The following is an 18,033-nucleotide window of genomic DNA, read 5'->3' as shown; positions in this document are numbered from 1 at the left end:
TCATTTGCGACATTTTTCCCGAGAATCGAATTTTTCACCAGTAATCAAGTTGGTTCTATCGTGATGGGAGACTATAGAAGCGGGGAGAACAGTACAATGGCACTAAATAGAATCGAGAGGGAGCCGAAAAAATATAATTGAACGATTCAACATTGACAAATCTCGACGTTCTTCCGGGAAACGGAGGCATTTCCTCGGAACATCGAAGGACATGAACATTGCCCAAGGGGGGAAGGATGGATAATAATATCCCGCAATAAATTAAGCTCTGGTGTTCACTTTTTACATCTTATTGCCCTCTCGCTAAACTTCCGGTTCAATTTTGAGTCCCTCGGTGGAGCTTTTGCAAGGCTTTTTCTTCCTTTCAACTTCCAAGAAGCCACCTTCGGGTCTCATTTTTTACACCATTAAGCTGCCTCCAACAGCAAACATCCGGCTTTTTCGGAGGGAAACTTTTCGGCTTTTTTTTTCTAACATTCCGTCCCAGGATAACATTTTTTCCCGGACGTTCTGGGCAAAGTTATCAATTTTTGTGGGGAGAGTCGTTGATTCATCTTTTTTATGCATACTTCCTGGAGAGAAATTTAGATACGGGTGTCTGATTTTTTCCGTACAGTTTTCTTTAACCCCACCAAAACCAAACGGCAATTTAGAAACCAACCAACGAAGACGAAGCAGCAGGAAAAGGGCGAAAAAAATTCTTGAAATAACCTTCTTTTATCAATTTCAATTACACCTCCAGGCGCGGCTTGGTGATCGAAAAAGTTTGAAATTGCTTCAATGATGATGCCTTTTAAGCTCTGGGTTCTTAATTTTCGGAGCTTTGGAACTTTTTTTTCTCGGTCCGGCATTTACAGCGAGCCATAACGAGGCCGGATTCAATTGCGTTGTTTGTGGAAAATTAAATTTCTTCAAAAATTATCGTCCTCCTAAAGGCCGGTTTTGATAAGTTGTGGCATTTGGTTGCCGCTGTAATTTATGCAAAAATAAATGAGGATTTAACCAAATTACTACCAGTCAGCATCTGTAATGGTAAAAGCCTGCATATCCAAGAATGAAAAATCTCTATATTTTATGTTATTTCTTTTAACCTAAGTGTGAAACTTTAGAATAATGTTCATTCAAAGTTCAAAAGACCTATCAGACCTCAATATTCGACCAACGTGAGTCATAAATTTGCAGAGACTAATATGTAATACAATAGTAAGAGTTGGTTTAAATATTTTTCGGTGAACTCAAAACTGCATTTACTCACCAACAACTGTGATCTAACGGCTTTGTCAATATGAATCCGGATTTTAAAGGACTTTCTTGTGAGATACTTATAACAAGGCTGGTAGTATTCCCTTTTCTGCATAAGTAAGACAAAAAAAATTTAGACGTCATTCTACGTCGATAACTCTTAACCCTTTCCTTCCCACGAGGTTTTTCACGTTTTAAAAATAGAAATATTGATTTACAGCTAAAGTTCTAGAACAAAAGATGCATAATTTAAGCCTGCTTTAATGATCTATTTGATAAATTTGAGTTTTGAGGTGGATCATATGTGCTCCATTGGGAAGATAACAACACATAGGGTGCAAATGCAAAACAGGAAATAATTGCATAAAAACATTTAATTTCATCACTTCATTGATCACAAACTAAAACTATCCTAAATGGTAAAAAACTTCTTTTTTATACGCATCCCTCGATAGTCTATTTATTGAAATATTTGAAATTTTCATTTTTGCCTTGAACAATGGCCGCCATGACACTTTGCGCAAGGAAAACAAAACATGCAGTTTTTCGAGAAAATCACGAACTTTTACAAACATTTCGAGACATTTGGTCGTTTGAGCAGATGAAATAACTATCCTGAAGCGAATTTTTTTGTTGACGAATTGATTTTCTTGAGTATCGATAAGAAGCTTCACAAGAAGAAAAGTACGTTTTGTTCCCAGTGTATCACCAGTGATCCACTTTACTTACTCAAAAATTTATATGTTTTAGTTGCAATCTAAGTAAACCATCATTTAATTCTGCTTGCATAAGCAACCTTCTGTACGTCAGTAATTTTATTTGAAGGAAATTATAAAAACTTGACAATTTATTGAACAACAAATGACGACTTGATTTAAATTCGAAAAAAATCCGAGTTTTTTGCAGCTTTTGACCTGCCAAGCAAAACCTAGCGAACCGATTTTCTTCAAATTTCGTGCAATGTTTCTTCACTCATATCTACACATCCGGTGAAAAAATTGTGTTGATCCAAAGCGCCCAGTTCAAATGCGAGGTGTGCGAAGTTGTGGATCTCCTGTGCTACCATGGGAAGGAAAGGGTTAACATTCCGAAAGGTCCTCAGATTGCTATTTGACGACATCTTCATAGAGTTCTTCAAAGAGGTCTTCACAAGGTTGTCGAAATCACAGAAAAATCTTTGATTGCACAAAATTTTGAGCTACTTTCCTCACAGAATCTGTTTTTCAGAACAAACAATTAGGTAAATATTCACAGATTTAACAGATTTTTAAAAATGTTGAACGTATTTTCAGGATTTTAATTTTATATCTCTTAAAAAATGTCAGATTTATTTCTTAGAATTGGAAAAGTATAATAATATTGGAAATTTAAATTGATTTATCTCAAGTAAAATGTTAAAAAGTTCCAATTTGTAATGATTTTTGAAGTAAATTTATGAAAATTGCATCACAGATAAATATCACAGACTTTTGGGAAAAATCACAGAAATTCAGAATTTTTCTTGGCAAAAACACAATTTTTTTTCAGTAGCCTTGGATCTTCAAAGAGGTTTTCAAAAAGTTTTCAGATAAGGTCTTCAAGGAGATTTTCTTAAGGATCTTTTAATAAGATACCAGAAAGGTGTTTAACGAGTTCTCCAGGAAGTTTGTAAAGAGGTTTTCAAAGAAGTCTACAAAGCGCTCTTCAATTGTTGACTTCGAAATGGGTCTGTCAAGAGCAATAAGAAAAAAAAACTTCAAGAATGAAAACTACGAGGTCTCCAGAGAAGTCTTCGGTGTGAAGGTAAAGTTCTTTGCGAAGATCACCTCTGACAGAATAAGCAGTGAGTTGTAAACTCCAATAATTGTAATTGTAGGTTTAAATACAAAATAATAAAAATGGTTCTCAATAAGATCTTAAAAAAGTTCTCGAAATAGCAAATCTTGGATGCTTTCAAAGAGATCTTCGAAAGTCCGCAATGAGGTCTTCAACATAAAACTTCGAATAGGTTTTTGAGAAAATCTTAAAAAAAGTCTTCACAGAAGTCTTTTCAAAGATATCCAAAGAATTCATTTAAATGGTAGTCGAGGAGATATTAAATGAACTCTTCAAAGAAAGTATCGAGGAAGCATTTAAATATGTGTTCAAAATGATTTTGGTAAAGCTCTTAAGAAATAGAGATCTAGAATGTGTTCGACAAGATAATCAAGGGGTTTCCAAAGAGATCTTAGGAGGTCTTTGAAAAGTTCTCCAAAAAAGTATTCACAGAGGTCTTCAAAGAGCTCTTCAATAAAGATGAAAAAGATAAGTTATTTTTTTAATATTTCAAAAGATTTTTTTTCTATTGAAACGTCATACCATATTTTAAACTTACACAAAAAATTTAATTAATGATCAAAATTAAAAAAAATCTGTTAAAGTCTCCAAAACGATTTGTTTTTTGCTTTAAAAATTATCTTAAATTAAATAAAGTTCATAATCTTTTCAAGTTCCTAAAATATCGGCAAAGTAAACAATGAGAAAACTTCTATAACTTTGTTTGTAGAAGTCAAAATGACTTGCGGTCTAAGGAAAAAACATTTAATTTAAATTTTTCTGAATGTTGCATTGAATTGCAGAATTTTCTTAAAAAACTTTTACCAATTTCAGGGCAAAATTAATCGAAATCAGCTCTTGAATTCTTTGTACCTCAAAGAAAATGTGATTTTTGTGGCCTTGTAAAATTTATCTAAACCCATTGAATGTGTAGTTAAGCATTTAGAAGAACAATAAACACAAATGAAATTGTATTCTAGAAGAATAATCTAAATCACAACGTTTGTACAAATTGTAATAAATTAAATGGTTTTTCTTATCAAATCTTCTTATCGAAGTGATTAGTTATAACGTTCTGGATGAACTTGTTTTGATACATTTCCTCATTAAAACCAATAGAAAAGACGCATTGGACCCTGAGCAAAGTTTTTTAGCACGTATCCGGGCTGGATAAATTCGGGCTATTTTATCTAGAAACCTGGCAAAATCCGGACATTGGAACTCAAGATTGTGGATCAAAAATCCAGGCAATATCAGAACATTTTTTTTTTTCAAAACTCGTGAGTATCTTAACAAAACCGGGAAATAAAATTGAAAATGTGTTTTTCATCAAGACATATCAGCACTCAGCAGATTTTAAATCGCATTTTAGACGTTCTTAAAAGCACCTATGATTATTTTTATAAAACATGCTCAAAAAAAATTCGTTTTGGTCGCAAAAATCAATAAAATATTCATATAACAGAATTCTTGTGTTTTTTTATTTGGCAAATAAACTAAATAAATCCGGATAAAATCCGAGATATTTTCAAAGAAATCCAAGCACCCAAATTTTGTATCAAAAATACGGCCAAACCCTGATAAAACCGAGCAATCTTACTAACTCACGCTAGGCGCATGACACTGATTAATAAAAGTATTCGACACTTTTAGTGTTGTGTTGAAAATCTCGTTGTTTCTACATGTTCTATCCTTCTTATGGCAAAAGAGTAAATTATAGGAATTTTCATGCTTTTGGTTCGAGAGCATTTCCTTGAATCTATTTACATTAAATATATACAAATATCAGAAACTATTGAAAGCAAGTTTGAATAAAAATAAATGAGATAATACTTTTGTCCATCAGAGAAGAAACATTTTCCTCTAGACAAATTTACGCAAAGCAAAAGTCGAATAATCAGCACCATGAAGAACAAAAACCTTTGTCAAAAAACATCCGTCAAACCTCAGCAGCCATCAGCAGAAGACTGGCAGCTCTCCTCCTAACACACCGTCATCATCATCAGCTCGAAGTCAGTTTGTAAAATAACGAAGTTGTGGTAGCGGAAGAAAAGAAAGCAAAAGTAAAACAGAACTGGCTTTGTTTGAACGCCCCACCCTAATGTTTTTCTGAAAAAAATATAGAAAAAACCAACAGTTCGAGCCTCCCCGCAGAAGGACCAAGAAAGTCAGCCGCAATTGTCTACAATGTTTTCTTTTCCGCACAAGAACAGGCCCTTCCTCAACGTATCGTCATGACCTTACCCATCGAAATGTTTTTTTTTCGCGTTCGCATTCGGTCGGTTTGGTTAGTTGCCACAAAGTGTGGTTTTTGCGGTGCTGAGGGTGGTCGTTTCATATCCTGGAAGATAATTTTTTAACGACTATTTTTAAACAGAATTTTGGGTGCAATGATATTTAAACTTATTCTACACTTTTTTTGTAAGATTATATGATCTTATAATTTAACATTTAATTAAAATTTTATTGTTTTTTTTTTCATAGATTTAAGTGTAATATGATGAAAGGCACGAAACAAGAACAACCCAAAGCACTCCCGATGCGCCAATGTTTTCATATCCTATTGGCTTTCTCGTAAGCCGGGAAACCCGGGAAAAAAACAGGAGACACTATGTGTATCTTACTTTTTTCGTTTTGTTCTTGCTCCAAGACCAAATCGAGCATCAAATAGGACCCCAAGCGAGGGACTGATGATGATGCTGCCGTATTTCTTCGCCCGATATCTGAAGGTTTGATGATGAGCGTTCGGGATGGTGGTTGAAAAGTTTTTCTTTCTACCCCTCCTCGGTTTCTGGCAACGCCAATCGCTGTCTTCTGGGGCTGAACCGGAGCCGCCAATCATTCATTCCACTTTTGCTTTCCTTGTCGATTGATGCGAACAGAGCGAATTGTTTATCTGAGGTACATGTTATCTTTGACACTTACAGCTTCTTCTGAACGGTAGGGTTTTTTTTTACTTTGAAAATGTTTCACTTTTAATTCCATCATCAGTATAGTATAGTATAGTATAGTATAGTATAGTATAGTATAGTATAGTATAGTATAGTATAGTATAGTATAGTATAGTATAGTATAGTATAGTATAGTATAGTATAGTATAGTATAGTATAGTATAGTATAGTATAGTATAGTATAGTATAGTATAGTATAGTATAGTATAGTATAGTATAGTATAGTATAGTATAGTATAGTATAGTATAGTATAGTATAGTATAGTATAGTATAGTATAGTATAGTATAGTATAGTATAGTATAGTATAGTATAGTATAGTATAGTATAGTATAGTATAGTATAGTATAGTATAGTATAGTATAGTATAGTATAGTATAGTATAGTATAGTATAGTATAGTATAGTATAGTATAGTATAGTATAGTATAGTATAGTATAGTATAGTATAGTAAAAATATGAAATTTATCGAATCTTTCTGTCTATTAATAATGTCATTGTCGTCCCTTATTTTAATGTGAAACATTTATGCACAAATTTTCTCCTTATTACAACATTTCCTTATTTTCTGAAATTGTTCCTATTTTTTTGTTTTAAACATCGTGTTTATGCTGTTCCAATCTTTATTTGTAAGAATTCACTTGTTTCTGCAATAAAAAAATCTTCACTTCCACATCACATTCACATTTTATATTTTAAACCGCATTTGCTGATTTATCATTTGGTTTTTTGTTATTATGTGAAATTTGTGTTCCAAAACTATTATTATCCACCGCTCTTAAAAAAAAACTAGAAGATTTGTAAAGAATGCAGAAATTATTCCTTTCCAATCGCAGAAAGTCAAACTTTTTTCGAATGGCTTCCATGTGGCGTAGCGATATGTTTTGCGGTTACGCAAAGTACAAGTTGGTCCAGCAATTGTTCCATTGATCTCCGGACACATCATCACATCAACCAACAACAAAGGCCGATTTTATTTTTGCATCACAAAGTAAAATCGAAACCGGTGCGATGATGCCACGAGTTGTTTGGTGTTTTGTTAGCATATGTCAAAATAGAACCCTAATTGTGTGTGGGTTTGTTTTCTTTGCTTTCGGTCTTTCCCTTGGGCCTTGGAAGTTGTCCAAACAGAAGCCGACTTCTGCAACAACTAAATCATTCACAAAGGTGCGCAAAATGAAATGATCCAATTCAAAATCCGTCTTATGGGAAAAACTTTTCAATGGCTCTGGTTTGGCTAATCTGTTTTGCAGTACGTGTGTGTGTTTGCTTTTGCCCTTACAGAATCCTAGAAGAAGAATCTTCCTGGAGGGTTTCCTCAAATCATCCATCATCGTTCTGGAACGACAAATTTATTCCGCAAGCAGCTAACGTTGAAGATATGATGAATGATGAAAGCAAAGTGATTTCACTGTCATTGTTGAAAATCAGTGAGGGAACAAAAACCCAAAATATAACGAATGAATATGAACCAAAGCGTAAACCTCAAAATTGATTGGGCTTTTGATGAGTAAGAAAAAAATAAGTCATTCCTAAGGAATTTGCGTTAAGGTGAGGGTGTTCATCGCGCTTGAATGTGCAAGCAAAGACTCGTTAATCCCTTTTGTTTGCTAACATAGTTTAAAAGTGAAGTCTTTCTTCAAGGAAACTTGAAGGAAACAAAATTTGACGAATCCACAATCTCGGTATGCGAAATGCTTGCTTGCAGGACACCAATTGTGGAATGTGACAAATGCGAAATGATTGGATCTTGATAAGGGTTCAAGCTCCGAAGAAACCCATCTCGGCAAGTTATTGTTCCCAAATGTTTCATTTTGGTCTGGGTCCTGAGAATGGAACAAATAAATCCCATCTTTCAACCATTGAGCAAAGCGAAACCCAGCCCAAGCACAAAGAACCCAGATTTACTTCGAAATCTCCATCAGAACTATACAAGTCGTGGAAATTGCTAATTAAATTTTTCGCACCCGCACTCTGGCGTTGAATCGTGGGAAGGGTGTTATGCCAAGTTTTGGGCGAATTGAAACCATTGTAACATTATTTTTTAAATCTCACATAGAACGAAGTCGTTTATGTTTTCAAAACATAGCCTACCAAGGTGATCCTACCTTATTTTATTGCTGGCAGGGACTTTCTGTTCGTTTGTTTGTTTATTTGTTTCTGTTAGCCTAAAAGTGACAAAGTTATTAAACTTCTGACAGGTTTATTTGGGCAGCTCGTTAATCCAGGAAAGGTACTACGAAGAACCCTGGGCTGTAAAGGTCCAATTGAGTAATCCGTTGAAACTGTGGAAAGTTTTTTTTAACGCCCTTTCCCAAAATAAACTTGTCACGGGATTAGAATTGGTGACAAATTTAAAGTGTAAGATGTTGAATAGGAAGAAACGTTTGCATGCAAACATACATTCTTCAAATATTAGAAGCAGTTAAAAAGACGTAGGTTTTTTTTTTAAATATGGATGTTTACTTTAAACAATTATTTCAACTTATTAAATCTGTTCTTAAAGCTTGGTTACTAAAACTGTCTGTAAGTTTTTTGAACGAAAAATCTCTTGTTCGAACAATCAGCCATTTCTCAGTCAAACCAGTCAAACGAACAGCTGATTTCTCATTGTTTACAAAATTTTTGACATATGATGTCCGGTGAATAACAAAAACATTAGGTATGTTCAATAACCGCGCAGTACCTAAATGAGATTGAACCCTGAATCAAATGGAAATCAAGCCATATGTGCAACAATAACGTTTTTAAAAGTGGATATGAATTTTTCTGCATTCATCGTGTTTTGAACAGATGGAAAGTATGGAATTTTAGCAAGAAAAATCATTGAACAAATCTAATCTTCAGTGTTCAAAATAGAAATCAACTATGATGTTATATTTTTCCGAAACAAAAAACAATAACAAAGTTGACGTCTCAGGAAACACCAGGGTGAGCCTTTAAGTCATACAATAAACTACAATTCAAGTATATATTTTCGAGTCTTGGAATCTTTGAAAAAATAAAAAAAAACATAACAGGAAATATCGAAATTTCATTATGATTCAACAAAGAACAAAACTAAAGCGGGTATAGCATAAATTATTATGTTACGTTAAAACTCATCTTTTATTGACATAGTCTGAGTTGAGTTTTGTTTCGGCATTCTGTAGCTGATTTACAGTTTTTTTTTCTTTAATTATATATTTTGTAAAAATCAGTCGAGAAACAAGAGAGATATAGCGGTTTTAAGCGTGGAGTGACACTCAAGGTCTGATTAGGGAGTTTTTTTTTCCTGGGCCTTCCATAGAAAAACTAAACACGTTAAAAATTCAATAAGGGACCCTAAGAATATTTGTATTTGGATGCACCCGAATAATGTTACAAGCCTCCAAATTTCCAATAGTTCATATTGACACTAAAGAACAAATAAGGATTAAGTATTGACTTTAAAAACTTTAAACTTAACTAGGTTACATTTTTACAATGAAGATTCTAATAACAAAACAGGGAACCTTCTTTCATCCAAGGTCAAAAACTTTGATTTTTTTCAAGAATGTGGTAAACTTAAAATTTTTTGATTTAAGCATAAAATAATTTAATAAGCCTTTAATTTTTTGAAAATTTTCAACTGATCAATCAATCAAATTTTCAAAAGTAAAAGTAAAAAATAAAAATGCATATTCAAAAAGTAAGAGATTGATGTTCAAATCTGATCTTTCCAAATTCAAAAGTTATGTTTGACATATAACTCTTTAAAAAAAAATATATGTAACTAATGTTGAACAATTCACAAAAAAAAATTGGAATTTCCTGAAGCATTTTTTTCGTTAAAATAACATGCTTGATTTTAAGCAAATATTTTATATAAATAATCAATTTCAGTATTGAATTTTTATCGATGATTTATTATTGAATAAATATCAGGGAACTAATATATAAAGATGAATTGGACTATATATGTTTGTTTGTATGCACCTTATACAAACCCACACCGCTTAACCGATCAGCCTGAAATTTGGTACAGTTATGTGTTTGAACCATGGTAAGGTTTTAGTAATAGTTTTGAGCCCCTCCCACCTAAGAAAAGGGACCCTCCCATACAACTTTCGGTTTTATTCACACAAACCAAAAGTCATGGCACCCATTTTGTCAACCGACTTGGCGGGTTGTTTTCACGATCACCATGAACCGGGCATTAGAAACGACCGTCCATAGTTCACATGTACTGGAAAGCAAATTAAAGCTTGCTGAGCATTAAAGATTTCAAAGGGAAAATTTTGGCGGGTGTTTTTTGTACATTCTACTGCTGAAGGCACGTGGTACTGGTACGAGATTTTTGGATGCAATAATGAGCTTACATATTGGATTGAAAATTACAACTAGCCTGTTAAGTACTTATTGACTAGAATTGCAGTGGTTTTTAATGTGCTGGGGGGCTTCGAGAGTCTACAAGAATATACAATGAATACAATGAACTAAATAGTCATTCCATATCAGACGTTCAGCAAGTGTGGATGTGCTTTTTATCGCTGCCCATCCGGAGTGTGTTTTTTCCTCTCGCAAAGTATTGCTGCAAACTTTTGACGAGTTGGTCTACAAAGTTTGTCAGCCGGAGTGATTTTGTGCTAATTCGGTCGTCCATTGCCGAATCCCTTCAGTGACGAGAAGAACAATTTTCTAACGCTGGTGTGCAACAGTTTTAACAGTCATCACCATCCACGCCAAGGCCATCAACAAAGGTTGAGTGTCTTTTGTTCCTCCGATATATTCGGCTGTGCAAACCGTGGGGGCAGGAACCCAGAGCTCCGGTTTTGTTTGCCGCGGGTACCTAAGGCATACCAACTCTACGTTGAATTGGTCGTTTGCGTCCTCGTCGCGAGAGGCAGAGTCAACAGCACCACGTGGCAGCCGCCATTGTTTCCTGACTGAGATCATCGGAGGAGAAGGCAGAGCCCCAATAAATCGAGTGAAGGAGACTTGAGTTGAGTTTTTTTATTAGTTCATTTTTTATTCTTTTTCTATTTTTATTCTTTCTCTCTTATCTATTGTTTTATCTTTAATATAATCGTACATTTGTGGCTTCGTTCAGATTTTACTGCGGTAGACTGATTGGTCTCCGTAGTAAAATATGAGCGAAGGCGGGGGGAACAACTCAGCAGTTTTGATGGATGTTGCCGAGAACTCCACCAAGGCTGCTAAGATACCCACCCTACTCAGGGTCTACCCAGAGAACCCAACTTTTTCTGGTCCGTGGGTGGTTTACTTTCGGCCTGAAACTGATGGTAAATCGCTTAATGTGATTCAAATCACTAAGGATTTGGCAAGATGGTCCTCCGTAACCGAGGTAACCAAGGTGCGACCAAACAAATTGCGGGCTGTCGTGGCTAATCGAAAAGCTGCGAATGAAATTGTTGCTAGCGACTTTTTCAAGCTCGAGTATCAAGTTTTTATCCCCTCTCGAAACTTAGAGATTCAGGGCGTGATCTCCGAAATGAGTTTGACGGAAGAATACATTGTGTCTAAAGGGGTGGGCAAATTTAAGAACCTCGATTCGACTTCGGTCAAAATCCTGGACTGCCGCCAACTTTCTTTTGCCACCACCGAACAGGGAGTCACAAAGTATTCCCCGTCAGCCTCATTTCGGGTGACCTTTGAGGGTACCGCTCTCCCTCACTACGTATCGATAGACGGAATATTGAGGCTTCCCGTGCGACTCTTTGTGCCTCGCCCAATGAGTTGCAAAAAGTGCATCAAATTTGGGCATACTGAGTCACATTGTTGCAACAAAGCACGCTGCTCTCATTGCGGAGATAATCATGAGGAAGGAGCGTGCTCAGCAGTAGAACAGAAATGTATCTATTGCGGGGGCTCACCTCATGATATCTCTGTGTGCGAGGCTTTTAAGAGTCGCTGGGATAAGGAGAGGCGCTCTTTGAAAGAACGATCCAATCGTTCCTACGCCGCTATTTTGAAGAGCGCTTCTCCCCCGACCCAACTTACATCTCACAATGTTTTTTGCTGCTTTGCCAGTTGACGTCGCGGAAACAGATTCGGCCGATGAAGGGCTTTCATTCGTTTTAACAGGAAACTCCAGGAAGCGCACCAAGGCGTCTTCCGCAAAAATCCGAAGAAAAATTCCTCCGGTTACCCCTGCCTTCAGCTTTGGTAAGAAACCCACCGTATCAGATAAACAAGGCGAAATTCCTCCTGGATTCCGTGCGAAAATTTCACAATCCAATGAACCAGTAATTGCGGGAACATCAAAAACACCAACATCCAATGTGGAAACATCATTACCAACAAATCAATCGGGGATTTTCAAATTGTCTGAAATTATAAACGGAATATTCTCATCATTTAATGTTTCTGACTCTGTCAGAAGTATTGTAACCTCTTTGCTTCCCATTGTTAAGACATTTATTCAGCAATTGATGCAAACTTGGCCCCTTCTTTCAGTGTTTATCTCTCTCGATGGCTAATTTAGCTCGAGAGGTCAGAGATATCACTGTTCTACAGTGGAATTGTCGTAGTCTTATTCCAAAATTGGATGCGTTCAACTTTTTGCTTCATAGAACTAATTGCGATATTTTTGCGTTGTCTGAAACTTGGCTATCTTCTCAATCTAACATCTCATTCCACGATTTTAATGTTATCCGTCTGGATCGTGACGATTCTTATGGAGGGGTGCTTTTGGGGATCAATAAGCGCCACTCCTTTTATAGAATTCATCTTCCATTATCAGGCGGAATTGAAGCTGTTGCTTGTCATACAACTATAAGAGGTAAGGACTTATGCATTGTCAGTTTGTACTGGCCTCAGAGGGTGGCAGTGGATCGGAGTCATCTAGAGGACCTGTGTTCAGTTTTACCTGAGCCAAGGTTGATCCTGGGTGATTTCAATTCGCATTGAACTGTCTGGGGAGAACAAATTGACGATAGTCGTTCTACTCTTATCTATGACATTTGCGACAGTTTCAATTTAACAGTTTTGAACACGGGTGAAAAAACACGGGTACCCAAACCTCCTGCAAGACAAAGTGCAATTAACCTCTCACTCTGCTCAAATTCACTGTCATTGGATTGCCAGTGGAAGGTAATCTCCGATCCCAATGGTAGTGATCATTTGCCTATCGAAATTACAATCACCAATGGGGTCAACTTTTCGAATACCATAAATATAACATATGACCTCACAAGACACATCGACTGGAAGAAATATGCGGATGCAATTACAACAGCCCTAGGTTCAGTAAATGGCTTATCACCCATGGAGGAATATAACTTTCTTGCTCGCTTGATTCATGAAAGTGCGGTTCAATCTCAAACGAAACCCATCCCAGACCCATCGGTTCGTCGAACACCCCCCAATGCATGGTGGGACAGCCAGTGTTCCAAATTGCATGCCGAAAAATCTAAAGCATTTAAAGCCTTCCGAAAGCATGGTACACTCGACAACTTCCAATTGTATTGTTCTCTTGAAAATCAATTCAAAAAGTTAATAAAAGGAAAAAAACAGGCGTATTGGCGCAATTTTGTGGGAGGTTTGTCACGCGAAACGTCCTTAAGTACTTTGTGGAATGTGGCACGACGCATGCGGAATCGTACTTCAACTAATGAAAGCGAGGAATATAGCCATAGTTGGATCTTCAGTTTTGCACGAAAAGTCTGTCCTGATTCAGCACCTGTGCAAAAAATTATTCGCAATGTGCCAGCAGGTAGAAGTGAAATGGACTCAAACTTTTCGATGGTTGAATTCTCACTTGCTCTCCTCTCTTGCAACAACTCTGCTCCGGGAGTTGATCAAATCAAATTTAACCTGTTGAAAAATCTTCCGGATGCTGCAAAGTTTCGCTTGTTAAATTTATTTAATCAATTCTTGGAGCATAACATTGTTCCCGAAGACTGGAGACAGGTGAGAGTTATAGCTATCCAAAAGCCGGGAAAACCAGCGTCCGATTTCAATTCCTATCGCCCTATAGCGATGTTGTCTTGTATACGAAAGTTGATGGAGAAAATGATCTTGTTTCGTTTAGATAAGTGGGTGGAAACAAATGGCCTCCTTTCAGATACTCAGTTTGGGTTTTGCAGGGGCAAAGGGACAAACGATTGTCTTGGTTTGCTGTCTTCAGAGATACAAATGGCATATGCAAAACGTGAGCAAATGGCTTCAGTGTTTCTTGACATAAAGGGAGCTTTTGATGCAGTTTCAATTGAGGTGTTGTCAGATAAATTGCATTCCCGAGGTCTGCCTCCTCTATTGAACAACATCTTATACAGCTTGCTTTGTGAGAAACATTTGAACTTTGCTCACGGAGATATTGCAATAAGAAGAACCTCCTACATGGGCCTCCCGCAGGGTTCATGTTTGAGTCCTCTTTTGTATAACTTTTATGTAAGTGACATCGACAATTGCCTTTCTGAAGGCTGCACTTTAAGACAACTTGCAGATGATGGCGTGGTGTCTGTCACAGAATCTTCTGAGTCTCATCTGCACAGACCTTTACAAGATACTTTAGACAAATTGTCATCCTGGGCATTGAGGCTTGGGATCGAGTTCTCCCCAGAGAAAACAGAGTTAGTGGTTTTCACTAAGAAACATAGACCAGCTCAACCAAAACTCCAACTCCTAGGCAGAACGATCACTCAATCGAGATGTTTCAAGTATCTTGGGGTTTGGTTTGATTCCAAATGCACCTGGAGAGCTCATATTGAGTATTTGAAAGGAAAATGCCAGCAAAGAATCAATTTTCTCCGTTCAATTACCGGCACCTGGTGGGGAGCCCATCCGGAAGATCTGATCAAGTTATATCGAACAACTATTCTCTCAGTGATGGAATACGGCAGTTTTTGTTTCAAATCAGCTGCTAAAACACATATCATTAAACTCGAGCGTATTCAATATCGGTGTCTTCGAATAGCATTGGGTTGTTTGCCCTCAACACATACTATGAGTCTCGAGGTTTTGGCAGGCGTACTTCCTCTGAGGGATAGGTTTTATTCATTATCACTCCAGTTCCTCATCAGGTGTGAAGTCATGAACCCATTGGTGATTGCTAATTTTGAAAAGCTACTAGAGCAAAATCTTCAAACAAAATATATGACTATACAGTGAGGGGCAAAATAAAGTGTCCAAACTATTTTTTTTCAATTTCTTTCATTTTTCTGGTTCAAATTCAACGAAAACGCATCGTAATCATTTTTTAAATATTGTTTATTATGTTCTTTTCAATTTTTGTTAATGTTGCGCTGTTAAAAAAAAAAGTTTTTCTGATAGAAAAAAAAAAACAGTTAATATTCCAAAAAAACAGGGGCAAAATAAAGTGTCCAGATCGGTACAGCTTCAAATTGATTCAAACTGAAGGCAAACAAGAACTATTTTATAATGGGTATGGCCTCCTTCGGCCTTCAACACCTCCTACAAGTGCTTCGGTATACTTTCAACAAGGTTGTGCAAGTGTTGTGGGTCGAGTTCCTCCCACGCATGCTCCATGGCATCAAAATAAGTATTTTTAATTTGTCACACCAGTCTTATCAATCAGAGCATCGAGGATGGCCCACAGATTTTCGATGGGGTTCAGATCAGGACTTTGTGGGGGCCATTCAAGGGCTTTTATGCGGCAGGAACGGGAAAATGACTTCATCAGATTTTCCCGCAGGATATTGGAATATGACTCAGCTGTCATGATTCCGTCAATTTTTACCAAATTGCCCACCCCACCCCAAGAAAAGCACTCCCACACCATCACGTTTCCTCCTCCGTACTTGACTGTTCCTTGGATATGGCGATCTTGGAGCTCCTCACCCGACTTGCGCCACATATGATCCCGCTTCTTCCGGTTGAATAGCTCGAATTTTGATTCGTCGGCCCACAACAATGTTTTCCAGTACTCGAGACGTTTATCGGCGTGTTCCTTGACGAACTTGAGCCGCTTAGCCTTATTCACCTGGCTGATGAAAGGCCTTCTCACTGCGATCTTTCTATGGTACTCCTTTGCATGGATGCGGCGACGGATAGTACAACGCAATACCGAAAATTGGAGCTCTTCCTGTATCTGCCGGATCGTTATTATTGCTTTTTTCTTCACTTCAAGAATGATTTTCTTGTCCGTTCTGGCATCTGTCTTGGGCTTCAGTCCTCTTCCTGAGCGATCCATCTCCGATCCGAACGTTTTCATCTTCTTCATGATTTTTGATACCGCTGTCTTGCTGATTTCGTAGTTCTTGGCCACTTCCCGGTTCGTTTGACCGTTATTCACATCACGAACAACCAGTTTCCGGATGGACAACGGAATGGAACCAGAAATTTATGCGTTCTCCATATTTTACAACTTATTCGAATGTAGACACCTGTTTGAATACTCCAGAGCCAAGCCAGTTGTTTATGCAACGTCAAAATACACAAAACAAACAAATTCTAAGGGCCTCGTGATGGAAACTTATCGAAATTATATACATTTTTGAGTTGGACACTTTATTTTGCCCATTTTTTTTTGGAATATTATTTGTTTTTTTTTTCTATCAGAAAAACTATCTTTTTTTACCAGCGCATCATTAACAAAAATTAAAAAGAACATAATAAACAATATTTTAAAAATGATTACGATGTGTTTTCGGTGAATTTCAACCAGAAAAATGAAAGAAATGATAAAAAAATAGTTTGGACACTTTATTTTGCCCCTCACTGTATATCATGAATTCATGTCTATGCAGGTTAACCCTTCATCGTTCTCTCCCATTCGTGTTTTTCATCCTGATTACGACACTTCCTCTGTCCAGTTTGATTTGTCCATGCAGCATGGAATCCGTGGGATTCCGGAACAACATCGTTCTCTTATTGTTCCGAAGATGTTCGATGCAAAATATAGACACGTCGATGCTGATAAAATGTACTTTACTGATGGCTCCCTGATAGACGAATGTACCGGGTTTGGAGTGTTCAACCAAATTACAAGTGCATCTTACAGTCTGCAATCTCCATGTTCCGTGTATATTGCCGAATTGGCAGCTATACATTGGGCACTGGAAAGTATAGCCGCACGACCCGTTGAACAATACTATATTGTTACGGATAGTCTCAGCTCTGTTGAGGCTATTCGTTCAATAAGACCTGGGAAGCACTCACCGTTCTTCCTTGAGAAGATACGAGTAATGTTGAGTGCTTTATCTAGACGCTGTTTTTGTATCACCTTTGTTTGGGTACCATCACATTGCTCAATAGTGGGTAATGAGAGGGCAGACTCACTTGCAAAGGTGGGCGCGGCTGAAGGCGACATTTATCAGCGGCAAATCGCCGTCAACGAATTTTACTTTTTGGTCCGGAGGAACTCTCTTGTCAACTGGCAGCGCAAATGGGACGAAGATGGGTTGGGTCGGTGGCTCCACTCGATTATCCCAAAGGTAAGCCTTAAACCCTGGTTCAATAGATTGGACCTGAGTCGAGATTTTATTAAAACATTTTCCCGTCTCATGTCCAATCATTGTTCCTTAGACGCGTTACTCTTTCGTGTGAATCTCGCTAGCAGCAATTTATGTAGATGTGGCCAAGGTTACCATGACATCGAGCATATTGTTTGGTCGTGTGAGGACCATCTTATCGCCAGAGCGAATTTGATTGATTCCCTTCGGGCCCGAGGTAAACCACCTAATGTTCCAGTGAGGGATGTGTTGACTGCGGTAGACCTGGACTACATGTTTGAATTATAGGTACCTTTATCTTAAATCTATCGATCTCCGTCTTTAACTATCTTTTCCCTTGTTTATCTTCTTTTTTGTCTATCGTAGTTTTAAATAATGAACTGTAAATACAAAAACTTAACATCTTGTCATTGCTGATCTGGACCGTTTAAAATGAAAAATAGTGTGAAAAAAAAAACTTTGTGATTTAGATTTAAGCACTCGTGCTTTATAAAAAAAGGTACCTCGGCTCCGTGAAACTAAAAGGTTTGAGCCGTTTCAAATAAACGAATTGTAAAAAAAAAAAACTAAATAGTGAACAGTGAATTGACTTCTACAGCTGAATAACTATTTGGACTGAGTGCTGAAAAACTATTGAACAGATTTTCATAA

This window comes from Uranotaenia lowii, chromosome 2, assembly GCF_029784155.1.
Source record: "Uranotaenia lowii strain MFRU-FL chromosome 2, ASM2978415v1, whole genome shotgun sequence".
Lineage (NCBI taxonomy): Eukaryota > Metazoa > Arthropoda > Insecta > Diptera > Culicidae > Uranotaenia > Uranotaenia lowii.
Note: the sequence above shows the minus strand (reverse complement) of the source record.